Consider the following 9,153-nt stretch of genomic DNA (forward strand, 5'->3'; position numbering starts at 1 on the left):
TGCGCTCCACCTGTACGCTTAACCTGACATTTTTCTTCCAGTTTTCGTAGTTTAGTCCTTTTAAGTCCTTCCAAACTACATTAACATATTTCAATGATTCTATTTACTTCAAATCATAACCTTGCATCCATAATTCAATTCAAGACAAGTTAATATTAAAGTCAAGGAAGTTAAGAGTCAAGTCTAAAGTCAAGAAGTAAGGCGAAGTAAAGTTTTTAAAGGTTTTCAAGAGTCTTATTTAAACATTGAAATTTTGTTTTTAAGAATCATGTTTCAAGCTTAGCAAAGAGTTAAGTTCTTTTCTTCAATGTTATATGGGGACTATGTATTCCACAGAGACTTAAAAATATTTTCACATTTAAACAAGTAAGGAAAGTTTGATTTCCAAGGAGCTGTACGTCAAGTTTTCAGAAAAGAACTATAACTTTCTCTAAGAAGCAAGCAGGGAAACTAAGATTTCCAAGATGATCTTTGAGCTAAGTATTTTGAGCACTAATATCAAATACTGAGTAAGTATATTTGTAAAACATAAGAGCCAGTATATTTTGGGAGTAGTATTGAGCACCGGTATGAGGGAGAGTTCAGAAAACTCGCAGCTTCAGTAAACCATGTAGCCACCATGGGAAGAAGAGGGTCATACTTTTTAGATGAAGCCTATTCACACTAGAACTATTGAATCCATTAGGCAGTTAAGGTCTTATACCTTTGGTCGTGTATAAGATGCGCTGACAGCGTGAGGTAGATCGTTGTATTATCATTACTATATCTCTTAAGTGATTGTTGTCGGTTAGAGAAACTCCCACAACAATTATTGTATTCTTATATACATTAGTTTAATTGTAATTTTTTACATACATACAAGAGTTAATTGTATTTTGCATGCATTCAGAGATTTCAACATTTTTCAGACATTTTTCTTTATATTGCACTTATTTATATTGAATGAGTTAAGTTATTCGTAAGTTGACCAGAGCCAAGGTAAGTGTTCCTTATTACTCCTTCAAAGCTTAAGTGTTGTTTAAGCATTCCAACTCGCATACTCGTACATTCAATTTACTGATGTCAGTTGACCTGCATCCTATTATGATGCAGACGCAGGTAAATAGGATCAGAATTTGGCATGCCGTTGTTCCAGTGAGCATCTCTGAAGTCATTTGGTGAGCCCCCCTTCATTCCGGAGGACATTCTTATCATTTATCTATTTGATTTAGTTTTCAGTAATTAGGATGATTGGGGGTCCTGTCCTAACATCCATCTTTATTTTAAAGGCTTCATAGATAGACAATGTTAATTTTCTTTGGTCTTTCATTTCATTTGTAAAGACTTTAATTTGTCATTTTGGATAAGTACTATTTAAAGTTATATTCGATGTTAAGTGTTCCGTTGAGTTAAGTAAGTCAGACCAAGGGTTTGCTCAAGGGCATCAATGGTCATTGAATGCCAGTCACGTCCAGGGTGTAGGCTTGGGGCCTAACAATTACAAGGCAAGAATGTCAAGTTCATGCAACTCAACGCTTCTTTATCTTGAACTTTTCACATCATAAATTCTTAAAATATCAATTGTATAAAAAATAACAAACCTCAAATTGTTTCTTTGTTCATTCCGAATTAGTTGTCAACTTTTCCTTTTACACCCCTTAAGAAAACTTATATAAAAAGGATAATTTAATTCATACCTCTTAAACATCTCTATATTCTAAAAACTTGTTTACTTTCACGATCCAGACCATCGTGATTGGCATCAACACTAACCCTTCAGTGGGAGAACTACTACTACAATTCGAACTAAGCAACTAAACCAAAACTAAAGAAACTAAGTTGAAGCAAGTTTATTATTTAAAAAATGCGGAATTTAAGTACCTAGAATCTGAAAGTTAATGTACCTAAATATCTAACAAGATCCATAAATCAAAACATGGAGGGATATACCCCCAAACTAAAGAACTATTCAATTATCTAGAACAAATGTGTAAATATAAAAATGGTGGACATAAACGAAAGAGAATTCCATGGTTGCATTGAAGAATTGGTTCACCCTTATATTCGAACAACGATCTTTGATATTCTAAACAAGGTCTATCTATAGTCGCGTGAAGATGCGTTGTACTCAATAAATAAGAGCAAGTGCAGTATCAGTACACAACCACAGGGTATTGGTAGGATCACGCGGCTATTCAGCCACTAGTGTAACATAAATAAGTAAAACAACACTATAATCACATGCATATATATCAACATTATCAACATAACAATACATTTCACATTTATCATCACATCATTGTTCTTCTCACGGAACACAAGCCCAAACAATTAGTTTACAGGTACGTTGCAATATGATCCCATATTTGTGCCAAAACGTGGAAATCCAATCCCAGTTAGCTTATTGGAATGTGATAATATGACCCATAGTTATGCCAAAATATGGCAACCCGATCCTAGTTAGCTTGCCAGAACGTGGCAATATAATCCTCATTCACACACCACAATCACAATCAAAAGTATATAATCAAGATCATATATTTACATTATGATTTCATGGCTACATCATTCATCTATCTCATTTACAATAAGTGTGATCAATATTGTAAGATTCATACACATACAAGTATCACAGTGAAGCAAGAACATGCATGCATCACACAAACATAGTCGAAAAGTGCCAAATAAGGTTGCTCAGGGTTTATTATCGACATTATGTCGCGTCTGGCTTGCCACAATGACCCTCACCTCGCAGTAGCGGACCTCGTTGTAGCGGCGGCGCCCGAGCAACATAAGTACCCGCCAAAGCGGCACCTTTGAGCCACTGAACTCTTATATTTTATCCTCGATTTCAACCCCCATCACACCCCGCACAGCGCCCCCTTTCTCGTTGTAGAGTCCCCGCCAGAGCGGAAAAACCCGCGCCAAAGCGAAATTTCCAAACCATTGAGCAAATTAAAGAATTTTCAATTCCCCATTCCAGAACACATCTCTGACCTTCGACATCTATTAAAAAAATACCTTTTACGCTAAGTTCGATTTGTTACGATCGAAAATAAGCAGGTGTAAACGCGGAAGCTAGCAATGCAAACCTCGAAAGATCATGACTAAGAAGATAACGAGAAATATACCAAAAGACACAAAGCTTTAATATGGTTCGGTCACTCGACCTACGTCCACAAAGGAGATGAGCAATCCACTATACATATGATAGTACAAAATACAGAGAGAAACAACCTCAACCAATTCACTCGAAATACATGGGAGGTTCACACAAGTGATAACGTATCAAGCTTGTGACCCACAAATTCTCCCTCTAACCAAAACTCTCAAAGCCTTTAAGACTACATTGTGAATGCTGATTAAGTTAGAAGGAACATGTCTCTATTTAGAGTCCTAAACCTTTTCCTACCAGAAAAAGGATTAGTCAATCCAAAACCTTTTCCTAAAAGGAAAACCTATTTATGGTAAGAAATCTAAGCAAATAAAACCCAACACGATTCGAGGATTCAGAAGCTTACCTTTAACCTCAAGAATGGTAAAAAACGAGTAGAAATCGCTTGGGAATCTTTCCTTATCTCTAAAAGTCGAAAAGTGTCAAAGGTTGTTTAGGTGTTTATTAATGACATAATATCGCATCTGGCCCGCCACAGTGGCCCTCACCTCTTTGTAGCAGCGTTGCCAAGCAGCACCTTTCAACAGTGAACTCTTATCTTTTATCCTCGATTTCAATTCTTGTCGCACCCGCCACAGCCCCCCCTTTCCCGTTGTAGCGGCCCCGCCAGAGCGGCGAAACCCGTGCCATAGAGGCATTTCCGAATCAGTGAGAAAATTAAAGAATTTCCAATTCCTCATTCCACAACACACCTCTAACCCACGACACTCAGAACATACCTTTTACGCTAAGTTCAATTCTGGGAGTTCTACTAACCCAATTTCATTCCATAAAGTCGTACGGATTCTTTAACGAGTTATCTAACCGCTCATGTAATTAAAGTCATAAATAGTTCACCTGATTGTTATCAGATTTCTCTACACTTTGATGACTCCAATTTCCTCCGAATATGGACAAGGTTGGGGAAAATCCAAATACTAGTAAAAAGTTTTTCCGGCCCCTATTTTCCTCTATTGGCATTTCTTTAACAACGGAAATAGGTCGTTACATTTGCACTTTCAAAAAAAGAATAATTATAATTGTAAAATAAAAAAATTAATTATTTATATCTTGATTTTTGTAAATTGACTAGCAATTTGGAACAACTAATATAGAAATATTTTATAATATCTAGTTGAAGTTTAAGATGCTTATTTTAGTAGGATCCATCTATGTACTTAATAGCAATAATATAGTCATAATTAGAATCCCAAAACAGATTAGATTGTTCTACTTCACTAATTAATGAAACAAACATCATTAATGATATTTATGCACTTTGAATTTAAATTCGTTAGACTAGCATATATTAAACATACATGACCAACAGAGGCGGCGTTAGGTCGGGTTCATGGGTTGAGACTATACACTATACTTGTATCAGAAAATTAATTAAATCTATATGCTTTGTGAGCTTCTAACAAAATTGATTGACGATTATTAACTAAATTTAGAACCCCCAAACTTTTAATCCTGACTCTGATGACCAAACGACAAGTTTTGTAGTTGTTAAATATAGTATTTTTTAAGCTCATAGAAAAATTTACCCCTACCCATACAACCCCATGCGTCAGTCAAAATCATTCAAACAACTATAAATTATCATAGGAACATTTAATCGGTTTGATTTGATTTATTTTTTCGAATGTAATTTTACCAAACTCGTAAACATCCCTAACCACATCAATCAGTAAAATATGTGTGTATTGCATCGTTTTAAATTATCATTTACAAATTGATTTAGCATTGTTTCATCTTTTAGATCATGTAACCTAGATATTTAACCACCCTCACCGTCATTTTGAATTTTGCGTGTTTTCCATATTTCTCCGCTTCTTGTATATAAATATCATTTATGGGGATAGATAACATTGCTTTTCTTATTTCTCCTCTTCTCATATATTCTGAATAATTTTTTTTATGATTTATGGAGATAGGTGATCGAATTGATATTGGGTTAATTTTTCAGTTTTGGAAGTTGAAAAGATCTATCGGTGTGAAATTTCTAACAATATCAAAATCTTGAGCATTTGAGCTTGATTAATTATAGTATGTTAAACCTAAATTCACGTTTTTTTTATTATCTTGTATTTATCTACTTTTAATTATACGAAAATATAATATTTTTTATAACAATATAGAATGGTCGACATTTATCATTGTTTAGTTTATTTACCACTTTTATCAAAATTTGGTAGCACTCTTAAAAGCGTATGTATTTATTCATCTCTTAAGAATTTTAACGCTGTAATTATTATGATGACAAGGAATATTCACACTAAGTCCTAGGCCAAGAAAGAAAGAATGCAACAAATTTCAAACTTAAGATCTCTCATTTGAGACATTCCCTACTCACCAACTCTCTGAGCTTGTCGGAAATGTCACCATTGTATTTGAGTGCAATAACTATATACTTGTAATTGTGTTTTTTTTTAAAATATTTATGTCGATGTCATCTAAAGGTCTAAAAATTCAATGTGTTTGTGAAATGTAAACTTTATAAAGACTGCTCCGTTTGTTGTTGTTGACATTATATCTACTTCTCTAACTCAAAGTTGTCTACTCTTATAAAAATTATATGTTAAATTGTTATCATTATTGGGCATCTGTGAAATAAAAGAAATAAATCTTTATGGATATTATATTATAGGGCAAACTACTCTATCATAATACTATCGAGTTTTATGAATATTAATCTAGTATCCTTGTACATCGAGTTTTATGGATATTTGCTCAATGATATTGTCATAAATTTATAATACTATGGACTGCATTGAGTAACACTTTTCAACTTTATTTTGTGTCAGATTAATAAATGATTTAGTAGTGATTAAATTCGTCCAAAAATTATTACTTAAAAATAAGATGAGAGTTTAAATAAATCATATTCAAGAACATTAAAATAGTTTCACATCATTACATCTTAAATTTTAACTACATTCACTATAATATAACAATCATTTATTCATTAACTACTACCCATATATTCGCATTATCCAAATCTATAACTTACGATACAACAACACAAAACAATACATTCCCAATTCATATGCATATATTAGTTTCATCAGTATCTTAAAGACACTAAACTATAACAACCCTTTTGGATATATGGAAAAACCCATAATGACAAAATTTGGGTAAAAAGCTTTTGGAGTAGTGAGTTAAAAATTTTAGACTAGGTCAATCTTAGACAAAATCGAAGAAAGGTAAGGTCTAGGGAAATACGGGATAGGATTTGAATAATGTTCTTCTTTGATTGAAAATAAACATTTCTTATTTTCTTATGTTTAAAATAATTAATTGTAACATGTAATGCATGTGTATCGCCTATAGATTTTTTCATACATGATATTCGTGAAATTTTGTGCAAATGAATTCTAACAATTATTTTATGGTGTATGTTTTATCTCTTGAAATAATATTTTTAGTATTTTAATATTTTAAATAACTAGTTTCTATGCATATGTATCAGCTATATTTATCAATTATTACAAAAATATATATCTAAGAAATAATGAACTTTCGATGAAAGTATATTAAAGAAATGACACTTGGACTTTTTGAAAAATAATTAATATATTTGAATATACATATTTCTTATGTAGTAAAATTTGTATTGTGCGGTACCGAATTAGAAAAATATAATAATAGTCAAAAGTAAAAAAGAAATTAAATTGTTATAATATTGATGAAAGAAATAAATGATGTTAGGAGGAAAAAAATTAACCAAGATCCCAATTTTTATTGTTAGCAAAGATTTGTCAAATATTGCAAATATAATAGTCAAAAGTAAAAAAAAAATCATATTGTTGTAATACACTAATGTAAGAAAAATCATAAGTGTATTTACTTTGAATATAAATAATGAATTAAGAGGAAAAATAATAACTAAGCTTCCAATTTAAATTGTAAACAAGATTTTGTTACCATAGCAAAAATGGAAGGCAGAGAAATGAAAGGGGGGGTGGGGATGGGGGAGGNGGGGGATGGGAGTATATTGAATAGCCTATAAATATTCTTCACGTTTTATGAAATTATATTGCATAGTTGGTACTTCTCTTTATCATTTCTTTCTTTAGAGAAAATATTTCATTCATACTTCAAATATGAATTATGCTAACTTTTCTCCATTTCTAAGACCTTCACATGTCCTACTTTATTGCCCGGTATGTCATGGAATGTTTCATACTCATTTTCAATTCATGTATCATGTACAAAATAATCATCTATTGGTGTCTGAGCAAAATTTCATCTTACAGTCTTCTGTTTATGGATCTGATACTTTTGTACCAGGAAACCCTCCATCAACTCAACATCTGGCTCCACAACAAGCTAGCTTACTAAGAAATAATGTTGTTATTAGGCCAACAACATCTTCGAACCATGATCACCCTATAAGAACGAATAGAGCACTTTCAATTGATGGAAAACAAATGATAAAAAATAATATAATTGTACCAATGATAAGATGCAGAACATCAATAATAGATAGACAACAAATGGAAAGAAGAAACACAATCGAAAGTTCAAATGAGAGTATTGTTGATTCTAGAAGATCATTGACCAATCGATTGGGTGTTCCTAATTCATCAAATGTAGATGAATTAGTTAACATAGTTGAAGAACCAACTGATTTGGACTTGAACTTGAGGCTTTAATAAGATAAAAAAAAATTATGTGGATCTTCTTTGTAAGGTGGTCGATGGGTATCTAAAAATGGATTAAGTTTAAGATGTTTCCTAAAATTTTATTTTATGTATGTTGTTTGATAGATGGGTGTTTAAGAGTTCAAGTTTGTTATTTTATTTTATTTTATTCTATTTTAAGTCAGATAGGATGAGTGTCTAAAATTATGTTATGGTTAGAGTCTATTGTTCTATTTATTAAATATTTGTCTTGATTTTCATCATCCAAATCCATTTATTTGTGTGCAAATATTACTCTACTTCATTGTCAAAGATATTAAAAAATAATACTAAAATTATTTTGAAAATGATTAAATTTATGTTATTATTTAAGAAAAATGTCAATCTTGACACATCACTGCGATCCAACTTGTAACTTTCATATCATAATTTTTCGTACAAATAAATTCATTGCATAAAATATAACCAATCTTTGTTTTCCTAGTTTACTCTATTTTCGTGCATTGATTAGTTGTCAAATTTTTTTTCTTTACAAGATCCTTAAGGAATCATAAATAAGACCAATTTAATTAATTTACCTCTTTCTGAACTCTAGAAACTTGTTTATACTATCACTTAATAAATTGTAATGGTAAAATAAAAATAATTAATTTATTTTAATTTTAATTTTTTTAGTTAACAAATAATTTTGGCCAATTAATATGAAACAGAGGGAGTATTTTCTAAAATCTTATTGAAGTAAAAGACAGTTAATTTAGTATGATCCATCTTTGTATTGGATTATAACAATATAATCAAAATCAAGATTTTAAAATTGACTAGATTGTTGTAGTTCAGCAATGAAACTAAGAGTGTGTTTGACGTTTTTGTTGGAAGGAACTTTTTTTTTTTGGAAAAAACTTTTTTTAAAAGCAAGACATTTGGCAAATCAATTTAAATTGTTTTCAAAAGGAAGCATACGTAGTTTTTCTGTTGTTAAGAAGAAGCTAAATATTTTCCGCTTCTAAAAAAATTAGAAGTAAAAAAATTATTTTTTTCAAGACTAAAATATCTCTTCCATATTTACATATTTACCAATTCATTCTATTTGAACTAATTAACTTATAAGTTTGGTTAAATTTCATTTAAGACATTTATTTATCTATAATAATTATTTTATTTTTTATGTTTATTGGCATTACTTTATCTTTGATATTTTCAATTATATTTAAGTCGTCATGTTAAAATTATATCAATATTTAATTAATGTTTTATTTAGACATGCATAATATTGATTGAAAATCCAAATATATTCATTCAAATTTAACAAAAATAAAAATGTAATACCCCATAAATTTCTACATGGATACTGGATATATATATATATATATA

This window comes from Solanum pennellii, chromosome 5, assembly GCF_001406875.1.
Source record: "Solanum pennellii chromosome 5, SPENNV200".
NCBI lineage: Eukaryota > Viridiplantae > Streptophyta > Magnoliopsida > Solanales > Solanaceae > Solanum > Solanum pennellii.